This window comes from Gekko japonicus, unplaced genomic scaffold (genome assembly GCF_001447785.1).
Source record: "Gekko japonicus isolate JY-2015 unplaced genomic scaffold, Gekko_japonicus_V1.1 scaffold1490, whole genome shotgun sequence".
NCBI lineage: Eukaryota > Metazoa > Chordata > Lepidosauria > Squamata > Gekkonidae > Gekko > Gekko japonicus.
The window spans coordinates 289,887-304,665 of NW_015165285.1; the positions used below are offsets into that span (position 1 = coordinate 289,887).

The following is a 14,779-nucleotide window of genomic DNA, read 5'->3' on the forward strand; positions in this document are numbered from 1 at the left end:
TGTCTTTTCTGCTCAGTCTTCAGGGGGGATTTTTTCCTTCTGACGCCCCCCCCCCCCTCTCCCAGAAGCCGCACTTTACGGAGAGCTCTTTGCTTGTGGCCTGGACCCACGAGGGCTTTGGAAAGTTGACAGCTGCGGTTCACTCGTGAGAGTCGGAATTACTTGGCAGGCTTCGAGGGCGACAGGAATTGCATTCCTTGGGCATGCCAAGGTAACCCCAAAACCGGGGGTGGCGGCGGCAGCTGAGGGTTAAGACAGATGCCACAAAGGGGTCTGTTTTGAGTTAAGGGGGTCTGTTTGCCCCTCCCCGTCCCAGGCCATTTATCCTTCCGAGTTACCTGAACGCCCGGCATTATTGGTGAGGACATTTGACGGCTGTAATTGCCTATAAACTACTCTGCTAGCTCATAACGTCTCGCGCTCTTGGCAGTATAAACACCTCTCTCCGGCTTTGCTTACTCTAGTGAAGAATATACCTCTGTGGCGTGTTCAGGACTTGGAACGAAATAGAAAGTGGGAAGAACAAAGGGAAACACTTAAGAAGCAGCGCATCAGGGGCAGAGTTGTAGGAGCGGAAGAGCAATAATTTTTGATTACTTAGTGACTTTTGTACTGGATTTATCTGAAGGGATTTGTCACTAGCGACTCCCCTGTCACCGTACTTGTGGGCTAAGTGTATGAAATAAGTACAATCAACTGCAGCCAGGGGAGTAGTGGTTAGGCATGCAGGGCTAGGATCTGGGAGACCCAGGTTCAAATGTGTAGTCATGCCATGGAAGCTTGTTGGGTGACCTTGGGCCAGTCACACACACTCAGCCTAACCTACCTCACAGGGTTGTTGTGAGAATAAAATGGAGGAGAGGAGAATGACGTAAGCCACCTTCGGTCCCCATTGCGGACAAAGGAGGAGTAGAAATGAATTAAATAAATGTGTGTTGCATTTCACTGTGTTGTTTTTGTCTTCTCATTAGCTGCCCTGAGTCTCTGGACAATGCAGGATATAAATATTCTGAATTAAATAAATTGTGCCGTCATTTGTCCTAGGTCTGAAGCAATGCTCCTTCTAAGCTATGGAGTCTCGTGAGCAAAAGTTCTACTTTGTGAGCTGCTGGCATTAAAGTTGCGAGCGAGCGATTTGGCTGCTGCATAAATTAGTTTGCTTTGGAGCCGTCCCTGCTAAGCTACGACAAAAATGTGTGAGCTGGAGGCTAAAAAGCTGTGAGCTGGCTCACACTAACTCAGCTTAGAGGGAACACTGGTCTGAAGGTGCATGGTAGCTCTGTTGCGGTTGTGACAGGTCTATGTTTAGTCAGTAGACTTTTTAGGAACTTCTGTTTATACCACCTAGAGTTCCTTGGAAGGAAGGTGATATATAATTATCAGTAATTAGTGGTTTGATTTCTCACATTACACAGCAGCAAGCACAGATTTGCTGTCAAAGTTGACAGAGTTGCAGCAGGGCAGCGACTGGGATGGCCCCGGTTAACCTGATCTCAGTAAATCTCAGAGGTTAAGCAGGGTCCACCCTGGTTAGTACTTGGTTGAGACCCCAACAAGGAAGGCAAGCAGTGGCAAAACATCTCTGTTCATATCCTGCTTTGCAAACCCTACGGGGTTAAGAACATAAGAGAAGCCATCTTGGATCAGGCCAAAGGCCCATCCAGTCCAACACTCTTGTGTCACACAGTGGCCAAAAACCAGGTGCCATCAGGAGGTCCACCAGTGGGGCCAGGACACTAGAAGCCCTCCTACTGTTGCCCCCCAAACACCAAGAATACAGAGCATCACTGCCCCAGACATAGTATTCCATCTATACCATGTGGCTCTTAGCTACTGACGGGCCTCTGCTCCATATGTTTATCCAGTCCTCTCTTCAAGCTGTCTGTGCTTGTAGCCACCACCACTTCCTGCAGCAGTGAATTCCATGTGTTAAATACTCTCTGGGTGAAGAAGTACTTCCTTTGCCATTAGTTTGGTTAAGAGAGCCAGTTTGATGTAGTGGTTAGGAGTGCGGACTCTTCCACATGCAGCTGCTGATGTGACCTCATGTCAGTCACAAGTTCTTTCAGAGCTGTTCTGTCATGAGCAGTTCCAAAAGAGCCTCTCTGTGCCCCACCTACCTCACAAGCAATGTTCCCTCTAAGCTGTGGAGTCTTGTGAGCACAAATTCTACTTTGTGAGCTACTGGCATTAAAGTTGTGAGCGAGCAATTTGGCTACTGCATAAATTAGTTTGCTCTGGAGCCATCCTTCCTGAGCTAAAACAAAAATGTGTGAGCTGTAGGCTAAAAAACTGTGAGCTAGCTCACACTAACTCAGCTTAGAGGGAACACTGCTCACAAGTCTTCTGTTGCGGGGAGGGGAAGGGAAAGGAGATTGTAAACTGCTCTGAGACTCCTTCAGGTAGTGAAGGGCAGGGTATAAATCCAATCTCCTCCTGCTCCTTTCCACCACCAGTCCCTTCCTGACCTGCACGATACACATACGTGCTTCTCACATTCACACTGGACATTTGGGGAGGGAAAGGAGATTGTAAACCGCTCTGACTCCTTAGGGTAGTGAAGGGTGGGGTATAAATTCAATCTCCTCCTCCTCCTTTCTACCACCAGTCCCTTCCTGACCTGCACGATACACATATGTGCTTCTCACATTCACACTGGACATTTTTAGTTTGCATCTAAAAATAAAATGTATAAGCTAGTTCTGTGTGGAATTTATCATATGGTGAATCTAAAGGTCAACTCGTGTGATCTACAATAGATTTCCACCTTCATATAGACTGCTGCATCATAATTGACCAGGTTACTGTAAAGTCAGTCTATGCTGTCAGATACATTTCGTTGATAGCTATTGCATCACTTTGTCAAGAGGTGCATTCAAAAGTGAAAGCAAATCTGAACTCTGAGGTTCCCTCTCCCCTGACTGTCCAGTGTCAGTAAAACTACAGATAAGGTTCAAGAAGGAAAACAATATACTTGATTTATGGATCCAAAGGAGCAAAGACTCTTGATTAGATGGCTTTCAACCAACCTATCTCTTTGTATTTTGATACTGAGCCCAATTTTCCATTTCATAGTTGGCAAATGTATCAGATTAAAGTGACACGGAGGCAAGAGAGAATGCAGAATATTGTTCATGGAACAACGGATGAATGGGTTTCTAGTGGCAGTTGTTGGTCTTGGAACGCATACATAGGTCATATTAGTTGGGATACATCTGATTGGTATTTCTAAAGTTTACTTGTTTTCCCCCTATTTTCCCTTTCCGGTTGCTGTGGTGAACTGCTTCTTAAGCCATTGGGCTTGTTTAATGCGGTAATGCTTTTTTGAGCTGGGGGCATCGTAAAGAAGGTAAAACTTTGATATCAGTAAATGAGAACCATGCAATATTCTGAAGAACTGCAAATATTTGCTGGCTGTGTGCATGCTTTTTGGGGTTTATAGTACATATCAGGTACTTGTAGCACAGTCTAAGGGAGGTGCAAAGATTGCAATCTGTGCTGCCCTGCAGGAGTTGCTTCTGTCGCTATCGAAGACATCTCGCCCACTTTAGAAAGAACCTCAGGAATGTTGCCTGCTAAGGAACATAAATATAGCTGGAATTATTTCTAGAATTGCTTGTTCGGCTCTTTTGATGCATATTTGTACAGGCATAGGAGTGACTGGATAGTCAAAGTGAGCCCTCTGGTTCGTTTAGGATGATTAACTGGACATGGGGGGGGGGCAGAGTATGACATTTGAATGGTACACAGTTTTGCTTTTTTGCACCCTGCGTATACCTAAGTCTGGCTCCTTGGAGTGACACCAAAAAGATCTTTGCCAGCCTGCCAAGTGTGGGCAACAGTGTGATTGTTTGCTTTGTTCTTAAATCAGGACTTGCTTATTTTGGGCAGTACTGATACTAAAAATGTCTGGGGTAAAACAGTGCCAGTTAATCCCCCCCCCCCCCCCCCCCCGGACTTTTCTTTCTCACACAGAAACATCTGGTACTTGGGTTATAATATTGCATGATTGGTATTAAGTGATGATGTGCCCAAATTATGTTCTCAGGTTTTTAAAACCGCCCAGCATCTGTACTTAGATTAACATCTCAAAATTAAATCCTGTGGTGCAAGGCAGACCTTTGTGTTCCACTGCTAAGTTCGTAGCAGGAAAACAAAGAGTCTTGTGACACCTAAAAGATTCAGAAGCAGGTTTTTATACTCCACTTTTCTCTTCCTTATGGAGTCTCAAAGTGGCTTACAATCGCCTTCCCTTCCTCTCCCCAGAACAGGCACCTTGTGAGGGCGGTGGGGCTGAGAGAGTTTCAAGAGAACTGTGACTGGCCCAAGGTCACCCAGCAGGCTTCATGTGAAAAAGAGAAAGAGTTGGTTTTTATATCCCGCTTTTCTCCACCTTAAGGAGTCTCAAAGCGGCTTACAATCACCTTCCCCTTCCTTTCCCCACAACCATCACCTTGTGAGGTAGGTGAGGCTGAGAGAGTCCTGAGGGAACTGTGACTGGCCCAGCAAGCTTCATGTGGAGGCATGGGGAATCAAACCCGGCTCTCCAGGTTAGAGCCTGCCACTTTTAACCACTACACCATGTTGGCTCTCTTATTCGGTTTTATTGTGGCAAAAGCTTTCATGGACTAGACCCCATTTTCATTGCACATGAGCTGTGCCTACTATATAGCAAGGAAGCACTTGCTATATAGGAGTCTGCAAACTTATTTATTTATTTATTTCAGATTATATACCGCTCCTTCCCGAAGGCTCGGAGCAGTTTTACAGAGAAGTATTTACTGTTCTAACTAAGGCCACACAGTACAGGGGAGAAATGAATGCCTACCAGGCACTTGAGCAGGGTGTGTTCGTGGTGGGTTCTTCCTCAAGTCGATGGTATCTCGGCGGGATTTTCCGGTAGCGACTCCTTCAGGGTGGACCTTTGTGGTGCGCGGCTCTGCAATGGTCGCAGCACTGGTCTCTGTCCTTATTGGCTCTGACCGTGCTGCGTTGCTGCGTCGTCACGCCTCCTCTCCACCTGGGTTCGTTCGTCGCCTGACTTTGCCGTATCACCATAATATCAAAACCGGGTTGAACAGCTAAGAGCTGTTTGTGAGTAACTTCAAAACGTATAGGAACAAAGGAAAGTCCAATTTGGAAGATTCGTGATTGTGTGGATGCACAGCTGTATGAGGTCTTATGTATGAAAAAGTCACCTCGAAACGAATGTTAACTCCGGGGGAGTTCGTCCAGTTTCATCTGCTGACGTCTTCATTTCATCTTGTGACGTCCTTATTTTCTGTAAAATATAAGTGTACAATGGATTGGATTCAATATTGTTGCATTTATACAAATTAGAGTTTGCATGATTTGCACTATTTGCAGTAGTTCTATTGTGTTGATAGGCTTGGAACTGGCAGGGATGGTCAGTTTAGGTTTACTGTACTGGTCAGTTTAGGATTAGCTAGTTACTCTCTTTTTTGGTTCCTGCTTATATAGGATTGATGCTTAGTTCTGAAGGACCTTTCCTTCTAAAGATCCTTGGGGTGATCTTGACAGTTTTTGACCCTATCTGCTTTATAAGGCAGGAGTGCTCCTAGCCGAACTGGAGGGACAGCTTGGCCTAAGGGATAGAAGGTGGTTTGTCTGCATGCACACTCACCACCCCCCTCTAAGTGAATCAGGGAATTGGAGAGTCGGGGGTGGGGGCAAATTAAGAACTCTAGAAGGCGGCAAGCTGTTCAAGGGGCGATTCTGCATTGGCTCTTCCCTCCGTTGTTTTATGAAACCCACATTGGAACAGAGATTCCCCTCTGCATTGCATGCTGCTTTCATTTTCATTGATCATCAGGTTTTGTGGTACCTTCTGCATAGATTTATGGCCATTCAGGGGTGACTTTGCAGTCAGTACGGCATTGCCGTGTCATACTTGAGTGTGGTTTTGAGCTGCACCTTTTCCTCAGTGTTGAGGAAATGTGGAGCGAATGCTAGATGTAGAATCGCCCAAGGAGAGCTTCCTAACCTTGGGAGGAGGGAGGAGAGGAAATTTTATTTATTTATTTATTTTTGGATTTATATCCCACACTCCCCAAAGGCTGCGAGGCATGAGTGCCAAGGTTAAAACAGATAAAAACAGCATAAAATAGAATGAAACAATATAATACAACAACAAAGTGTCAGTGCTCCATTTATCACAAGATGGGTTAGATCTTAATCCAATGGCGCCGTTCCACTAGCCTGTCGTCCCTTCAACTTCCGGGGTCCAGGTTATTTCTTTAAAGACATTTGTACACTTCTGCACAAGCCCTGTTGGTCGCTCACGGGGGTGAGAAAGGGGGGGGGGAGGGTGAATGTGACATCTGACATTGAAATCAGTTTTCCAGTGTTTCCATACCAGTGCTTCATCTGTGAGGTAGGTGGGGCTGAGAGAGCTCTGAGAGAACTGCTCTCGAGAGAACAGCTCTGAGAGAACTGTGACTGACCCAAGGTCACGCCAGCAGCTGCAAGTGGAGGAGTAGGGAATAAAACCCATTTCTCCCAGATTAGAGCCCGTGCTCCTAACCAGTACACCAACCTGGCTGTTTCTTTATGGGAGCGGTTTCTTTACGAGAGCTCCATGGAGACAGATAGGTGATGCTTTCTGGAATGTCCTGAAGCACCTACTGCTCCAAAGAGACCAAGAAAAAATCCAGGATTAGCACTTTGCTTTGGCAAAAAATGTTTTGGGAAAGAAGGAAGTGGACATCAGGAAACACCTTAGCAGGCCCTGTGGTGCCCATGGGGACAACGTTGGGGATTAGTGTGCTAAAGTCCTTCAAAAAACCTCGAGTTCTTGTATGTACAAGGTCATTAGGTTGGGCAGAAACCCAACTTGGCTTGCTCCAAAGTATGCAAAATACTTGCAGTTGGTTACGGGGAATAGGGTTGCCAGCCCCCAGGTGGGGCCTGGGGATCTCCTGCCTTTACAACTGATCTCCGGCTGACAGAGACCAGCTCCCCTGGAGAAAACGGCTGCTTTGACGGGTGAACCCTATGGCATTGTACCATGCTGAGGCACCTCCCCTCCCCAAACCCCACCCTCTCCTGGATCCACCCCCAAAGTCTCCAGGTATTTTCCAGATCAGACCTGGCAACCCTAACGGGGAAACTTGTACGTAAGCGCAAACGAGCAATGCCTGATCCGTAGCGGTGAGGCCTTCAGATACTCCCTTGTAGCAGCAAGACGTCTGTAGCGAGCCTTGGTGATGCACTCCTTTGACTGGAGGGCGAGAGCCCGATGCATCTGACAAGGGTAGATATTGGGGTTGGCAGATGCACAGCAACTAGCGGGGAGAGAGTGTGCTGGTGGCTTATTGACGGAGCAGTCCCAGCTGTCAGCAGAACTTACACTCGAAGATAAAGAAACTGGGTTAGTGGCTTAGTGGCTCAGAAGGAATGTGTTATCATTTAATGAACTAAAAAGAGAAGCGGTGTTGGAGGGAGGGAGAGGGAGATCTTTTGCTGCTGTGACCTTTGCAGGGGGATAGCCGAGTTCTGCTTGTGTGTGCTGGGCGAAATGACTCCTTGGGGGCAGGCGTCTGTAACTGTAGTGTGTAGAAGGGAAGGTGGTGGGCGATTGAGTTAATACTGGACGCAGATGCCCTCTTGAGTGCCTGCTATAATAAAGCAGGTTTGACGCTTCTGATAGTCTTGGGTGTTTTCCACTTGGGGGTCGTCTTGTGTAGTTTCCTTATTGCTGCTCTGGTTGCTAATATGGCAGATTAGTGACAGGGCTTCGACGCAAAAGGTTTCCCTGGCAGTTGTTTTTCTTTTTCATTCGTAATTTTAACAGTGTTATATTGATGTACCGTTATACTGAAACATGCATCAGGTTTCTGAGTTCCCACTTCGAAGGCACTTCCAGTTTGGTGTAGTGGTTAAGTGTGCGGACTCTAATCTGGGAGAACCGGGTTTGATTCCCCGCTCCTCCACGTGCACCTGCTGATGTGACCTTGGGTCAGTCACAAGCTCTGGCACAGCTTGAAAAAGAGCAGTCTCTGTCAGAGTTCTCTCAGCCCCACCCACCTCACAGGGTGTCTGTTGTGGGGAGGGGAAGGGAAAGGAGTTTGTAAGCTGCTCTGAGACACCTTTGGGTAGTGAAGGGCGGGGTATAAATCCAATCTCTTCTTCCACACACACCGAATAAGGCACTTTCAGTTCACTTTCAATGCACTTTGGAGATCGTTTGGAAGTGAATTTTGCCATATCACACAGTAAAATCCAGTTGCAAAGTACACTTTAAGTGGGTAAGCATTATTCAACACGTGTGAAGGTGCCATCAATTTAAAAACAGTCTGTAGCCTATTTCATTGCAGAGATATATGAGGAAAAAGCATATCTCTGGAACAAAATGGGCTAGAGACCACCCCCAAATGAAAGCCGGGAACTCAGAGAACCTGATTCATATTTTAGTACACTAGTATATCAACAGGACACTATTAAATCGCAGATTAGAATAAAGCCAAAACTCTCTGCAGCAGGGAGAGGAAATGGCTCCGTGTGAGTGGGACCAGGGAAATCCGAACTTTTCTACCCACCGGGTAGCCCCCCAGGCTTTGCTGCAATCTTCACCAAAAATTTAGAGCAAAGCAGATTTGAGAAAAATTGGACAAAAGCTGGGGACCCCCCCCCCAGGAGGAACACGAATGTACCATGGTGCTCTGTAGAAGCAGGAAAAAAATCCTACTTCCAAGGAGCATGGAACTCTTGGAAAATAACTTATGTAGAAACACCCCTGGGTAGATGCGTCTGAGAAAACATGGCCCAAGTGGGTGTTTGCACCAGGAAGTATACTAGTGTGGTTGTGGGTTCAGGGCTCTCTTTCCCAATGTCAGTTTTGGTATCTTATTCTCAAAATACTAGAACTTGAAAGCATCCAGTGAAATTGATGGGCAGTAAATTCAGGAGCTGCGGTGGCTCAAGTGGTTAAGACGCTGAACTGCAGGCTGTGGAAGGTCGGTAGTTCAGCAGTTCGAGACCCGGGTGCCGCAAGACGGAGTGAGCTCCCGTCTCTAGTTCCAGCTCCTGCCAACCTAGCAGTTCGAAAGCAAGAAATGGCAAGTAGATAAATAGGTACCACTTCGGTGGGAAGGTAACAGCGTCCCGTGCACCTTGGTGTTTAGTCATGCCGGTCACATGACCACGGAAACGTCTTCGGACAGCGCTGGCTCTTCGGCTTTGAAACAGAGATGAGCACCGCAACTCTAGAGTCGGATTCGACTGGCTTTCGAGCAAGGGAACCTTTACCTTTTAAAATTCAGGACAGACAAAAGGAATTAGTACTTTATATAATGAGCGGTTAAAATGTGGAATTTGCTGATAGAGGATGTAGCGAGGGCCACAGGCATAGACATTTTCGAAAGCGGGTTAGACAGATTCATGGAGGATAGGTCCAGTGGTGACTACAAGTCATGGGTGCCTAAAGGGGAACCTCTATCTTCAGAGGCAGTAATCCTCTGAACCCCAGAGCCAGGAGGCAACATCAAGGGAAGGTCTCAGGCTGTGTGCCCTGTTGTTGGCCTTCCAGAGTAACTGGTTGGCCAGTGTGTGAGACAACATGCTGGACTAGATGGACCATTGGTCTGATCTGACAGGGCTCTTAAGTTCTCAATAACTGAGGGAATGCAGTGGCTAAGCAGTCCCCCAATTAATATATTAAGTTCTGCTACCAGGGATCTTTAGATAAACCATTGCACTCCCCCGCCCCCCGCAGAGAGTATTATGCTCAGCTGATAACAACCTGCTGGTGATCCCTAGCCTGAGACATCCAGCTGTCCTCAACCTGGTGGAACTCTCTGCTGGATCTAATGCAATTCCGCAGGGTTTGCAAGGCAGAGGTGGGTTCCGCCAGACGTTTGAGGGCAGCAACGGTTACCATCGGTCTGGCGCTCCTGTCTTCCTCCCCCCCACCCCGTTGAGCAGGGGCATCATGAGTAGTCTTAACGTCATCTTTGTTAGGTCTTATTGTGTTTTAGTGGATTCTACTGTTTTTATTATTAATTTATGTATGTATATTTGTGGTGTTATACACCGCTCTGAACCCTATTCTGCAGGGAAGGGCGGTTTAAAAATCAAGACTAATAAATAAATAACTCCAGCTTCCTTCTCAGCTACATGGGGACAGCTAGAGAGGTAGTGCTTTACATGATATCAATTCCGTGTGGGTAGCTGTGTTGTTCTGTAGCAGCAGGAGTCCAGTGGCACCTTAAAGACTGACAAAATGTATTCTGGCAGCTCACTTCATCGGATGTGTTGGGAGTGTAAATCCATCAAGCTGATTTATACATGAAACAGAAAGGTGGTATGTGTGTGTGGGGGATGTTACAAAGAATCTCGTTCAAAACCAGATTCAATCCAAAGGGTAATCATCAGTTCACTTAAAGTAGGTTTAAGACACCCCCACTGCTGCTAGATAGGCAAAATATAAAACCTAGTGAAGGATGAAATGAAATAAGCAGATGCAGTAGGAAGTTACAGACGTCGCAAGTTCATTACTTCAGTGATACCTAAATTAACTTCCTTCTGTAGTTCTTTATCTAATTTCATCCTTCACTGGGTTTTACATTTCGCCTATCTAACAGCAGTCTGGGGGTATTTTACATCTACTCTGAGGGAACTGATTACTCTTCTCCCTTGGTTTCTGTTGTGTATATTCATTGGCCTGATGGATATATACCTCATGCGTCTGATGAAGTGAATTCTGACTCACGGAAGTTTATGCTGGACTAAATGATGTTAGTAGCACCATTGGACTCCTGTTGTATTTTACGGAGGTAATCCCCACTGAGTTCTTTGAACACTAGAAAAAAATCCTTGTATGTCAATGCCAAGTTATTGTTTCCCCTTGTTCTGAATCTCATCTGAGAAATGAAACTGTAGGATTTGTGGGATATGCTAGAAACTGCCTGGGAATGAAAAATCTTGTGTGGCAACTTGGACAAGATGGAGAACCTCTTCTTGTACTGTTAAGTAGCTTTTTTGCTGGATATTGTGTAATGGGAAGCTTAGTCATGTATGTTTGCTGTAGTTGTGGCTTGGCACTGGAACTCTAAGCTGGAATTACCAGACCCCTCCAACCCCATGCCAGCCTGATGTAGTGGTTAAGAGCAGTGGACTGTAACATGGAGAACCAGGTTTGATTCCCCACTCCTCCTCTACATGAAGCCTGCTGGGTGACCTTGGGCCAGTCACAGTTCTCTCAGAACTCTCTCAGCCCCACCTGCCTCACAAGGTGCCTGTTGTGTGGAGAGGAAGGGAGGGCGATTGTAAGCCGCTTTGAGACTCCTTAAGGTAGAGAAAAGCAGGGTATAAAAAACCAACTCTTTGTCTTCTACGCTAGTGCTGGCGACTGAGCATCTGCCACTTATTCTGTCATCTTGAGGAGCATTTTATTTACCTCAGGTATGCTCCATCTTTCTCCCCAGTGGGGGACCCAAAGCAGTTTACATCATTGTGGAACTGGCCCAAGGTCACCTACCAAGTTTCCATAGAAGAGCAGGAATTCAAATCTTAGTCTTTCAAATCCTAGTCAAACACTCTGACTACAACACAACACTGTTGTAGGTGCAGTGAATGGAAGGGCCCGCTTTGGGCCTGGTCCTCTTTCACAACAGTTGTGTGGATGGTATTCCTTTTCAGATGGTACTAGCACATATGCTCCCACATTTGAATGGCCTTTGTGTGATTCTAATATTGGAGCAGCTGGAAAGAATTGCATGGAGGCCATCGGCCTATGTGGAGCAGTAGTAAAAAACCTGTTTGTATGCTGCTTAAATCAATGGGAGGGCAAAGAAATGAGCAACTAGCAAAAGAGCTTGAGGTCTGTTTGTTACACATCGTGATTAATTAAAACTTAAGGTTCCAAAGAGCATGCTTTGCTTAAATATATAGAGCCAAATTCTACCTTGGAGGTGACTGAACCCAGCCTCCCCTCCTAAAACGTTAATAGGCATGATTTTAATGTTTTGAAAGGGCTTTATGCATGGAGCCCTAGCTCTTGGGTGGAAGAGAGTAAGCTCATATGTGCATTATTTCCCATCTAGTGTGAGGAATGAGTATGTGTGTAAGCCAGTTTCCACGTGTATAGTACTGCTAACAAGGCTGAGTGATCATGCTTTTGATACCATCAGTCATGGTATCTTCTGGACCACCTTTTTGGGGTTGGGACTAGGAGGCACTGTTCTTTGGTGGCTTTGGTCCTACCCTGAGAGCCAGTTTGGTGTAGTGGTTAGGAGTGCGGATGCTAATCTGGGAGGACTGGGTTTGATTCTCCACGCCTCCACATGCAGCTGCTGGTGTGACCTTGGGTCAGTTAAAAGTTATTTTCAGAGCTGTTCTCTCAAGAGCAGTTTCTGTCAAGAGCTCTCTCAGCCCCACCTGCCTCACAGGGTGCCTGTTGTGGGGAGGGGAAGGAAAAGGAGATTGTAAGCCGCTCTGAGACTCCTTTGGGTAGTGAAGGGCAGAGTATAAATCCAGTCTCTTCTCTTCTTCTTGAAGGTGGGTTTCCGAGTGTGGTATTGGGGGACTACTGCTCACACCCTTGGCCTCTGGTGTCCCGCAAAGTTCTGTCTTGCCTCCATGCTTTTTAACATTTACTTAAAGCTGCTGGAAAAGGTCATCTAAGGGGTTTGGCTAAGTTGCCACCAATACACAGACGATGCTCAGCTCTATCTCGTGCTTTCAGCAGATCCCAGGGTGGCTGTAGGAACTGGATAGATGCCTGGAGGCAGTTTTAGGGAATCTGAAACTTAGAATAATAGAATCATAGAGTTGGAAGGGACCTCCAGGGTCATCTAGTCCAACCCCCTGCAGGAAATTCACAAATACCTCTCCCCCATACACCCCCAGTGACCCTTGTTCCATGCCCAGAAGATAACAAAAAACCCCTCCAGGATCCCTGGCCAAACTGACCTCGAGAAAAATTGCTTCCTGACCCTAAAGTGGCGATCAGCATTTCCTTGGGCATGTAAGAAAGGGCCATGTAAACTAAGCACTGATGCGACCCTTGCTGCCCCTCCCTCTCATAATCTGCCTAAATTCACAAAAACGTAATCCTGAAAAAATCGGTCTACTGCTATAAGGGGAAAGTTTGGCCTAATCATTGAGATATCTGGAGTTCTGGATGTGGCTGTACTGCCCTTACAGGAGCAGGTTTGTAGCTAGGGGGTTTCTGCTGCACCCAGGCCTCCTGTTGGATAACTGAATGGCAGGGGTAGCCAGGGGTACCTTTCACCAGCTCCAGCTGGTGAGCCAGCTGTGGCCCTTCCAGGGCGGGAAAGATCTTGCCACTGTGATGCATGCCCTGGAAACATCTAGATTAGATTACTGTAATGCATTCTACATGGGTTGCTGGTATTGACCTTTAAACACCTGTACAGCTTATAGCCAGCATACCTGAGGGACCACCTTCTCAAATATGAACCTACCCATCCACTCTGGTCATCGTTGGAGTCCCTGCTACAGGTGTCCCCACCATCTGAGGCTACTCAGGTAAGCAAACTGAGAAAGGTTGTAGCCTGTGCTCCCTCTAAACTGTGGAGTCTTCTGAGCAAAAATTCTACTGTGTGAGTTACCGGCATTAAAGTTGTGAGTGAGCAATTTGGCTACTGCATAAATTAGTTTGTTCTGGAGCTATCCTTCCTGAGCAAAGACAAAAAGGTGTGAGCCGGAGGCTAAAAAACTGTGCGTTGGCTCACACTAACTCAGCTTAGAGGGAACACTGGAACCGTTGTAGCATGAACACCTTGGCACTCCCTCTACAGAGACATCTGTCTCCCTCCCTCTAATAACTGTCGTTGGTCCTCTTCCCTGGTCGTGTTATGAGTTTTTGAACTGGAGAGCCCGGGGATTGAACCTGGGACCTTCTCCACATAAAGCAGATACTCTACCGCTGAGCCACAGTTTCCAGGCTGCCCTTAATAAGTGACTTTTATACTCATAGAACTGAACCTTGGTATGGATTAACAGTGTATTTTAAAAAGAGGCCACTTCCCAAACTAATTTAAAAATGCTCCAAAGGACCAAATGTTTTATTTGATCTGAATCTAAGCTGAGAGCATTAGCGAACTTGCATGCATATTTTATTATTCTCCCCCCCCCCCCTTACCTCTGAAGCAGGAAACTGCACGTACTTTATTAAATTGTCCAGTTGACATAATAATCTCTTAATATTGGATATTTTTTTTTAGTATCTCTAAGTCTGCAGAAATACCTACAGATGAATTGCTGTAACTACTCCCATGTTTTTTCTGTTCAGGATTATTTCTTCTTCTTCAGCAAATATGCATTTGTCCTGGTTTGGCTCAGTTTAATATGCTGATCTCTTTTTCTGTTAATGCCCGTAGAATCACACTTTTTAAGAACATCTCTCCCTAATGCTTGTAGAGAAGATTCATCCTTCATGGTTTTTACGGGAACTTCTCCCCGTCTTCTGTGGCTATAGGAAGGATCATGGGAATGACAATGAACTCATTCTAATCTTAATGTTCTTGCTGTGTCTGGAAAATGTGTGTATATACCTGAGCTTGGAAATCCAGTATTTCTCAGTTGACTAGCAAGATCCATGGCATCATGGTGGCAGGGATGTGTTTAGCTTGGAGGGCTTTGTATCACAGAGGCTCTGGGAAGAGGGCAAAGTGTCTGCATATATTCCAAAGGGCATCCTGTGATGGTGGTCAGTGAAGACTTTGACCACCCAGAGTTTGGGCTCCTCTATACACGTGGTGGGTAGCTTTACCATCCTGGCAAAGGTTCCAAGTAA

The 14,779-nt window shown here is 46.2% G+C and overlaps 1 protein-coding gene across 2 annotated transcripts in view; it reads left to right on the plus strand.

Moving 5' to 3' along the window:
• The window catches only part of RAI14 (retinoic acid induced 14), a 145,037-nt gene that overhangs the window by 968 nt on the left and 129,290 nt on the right, over positions 1-14,779 (plus strand). The window lies entirely within an intron of this gene.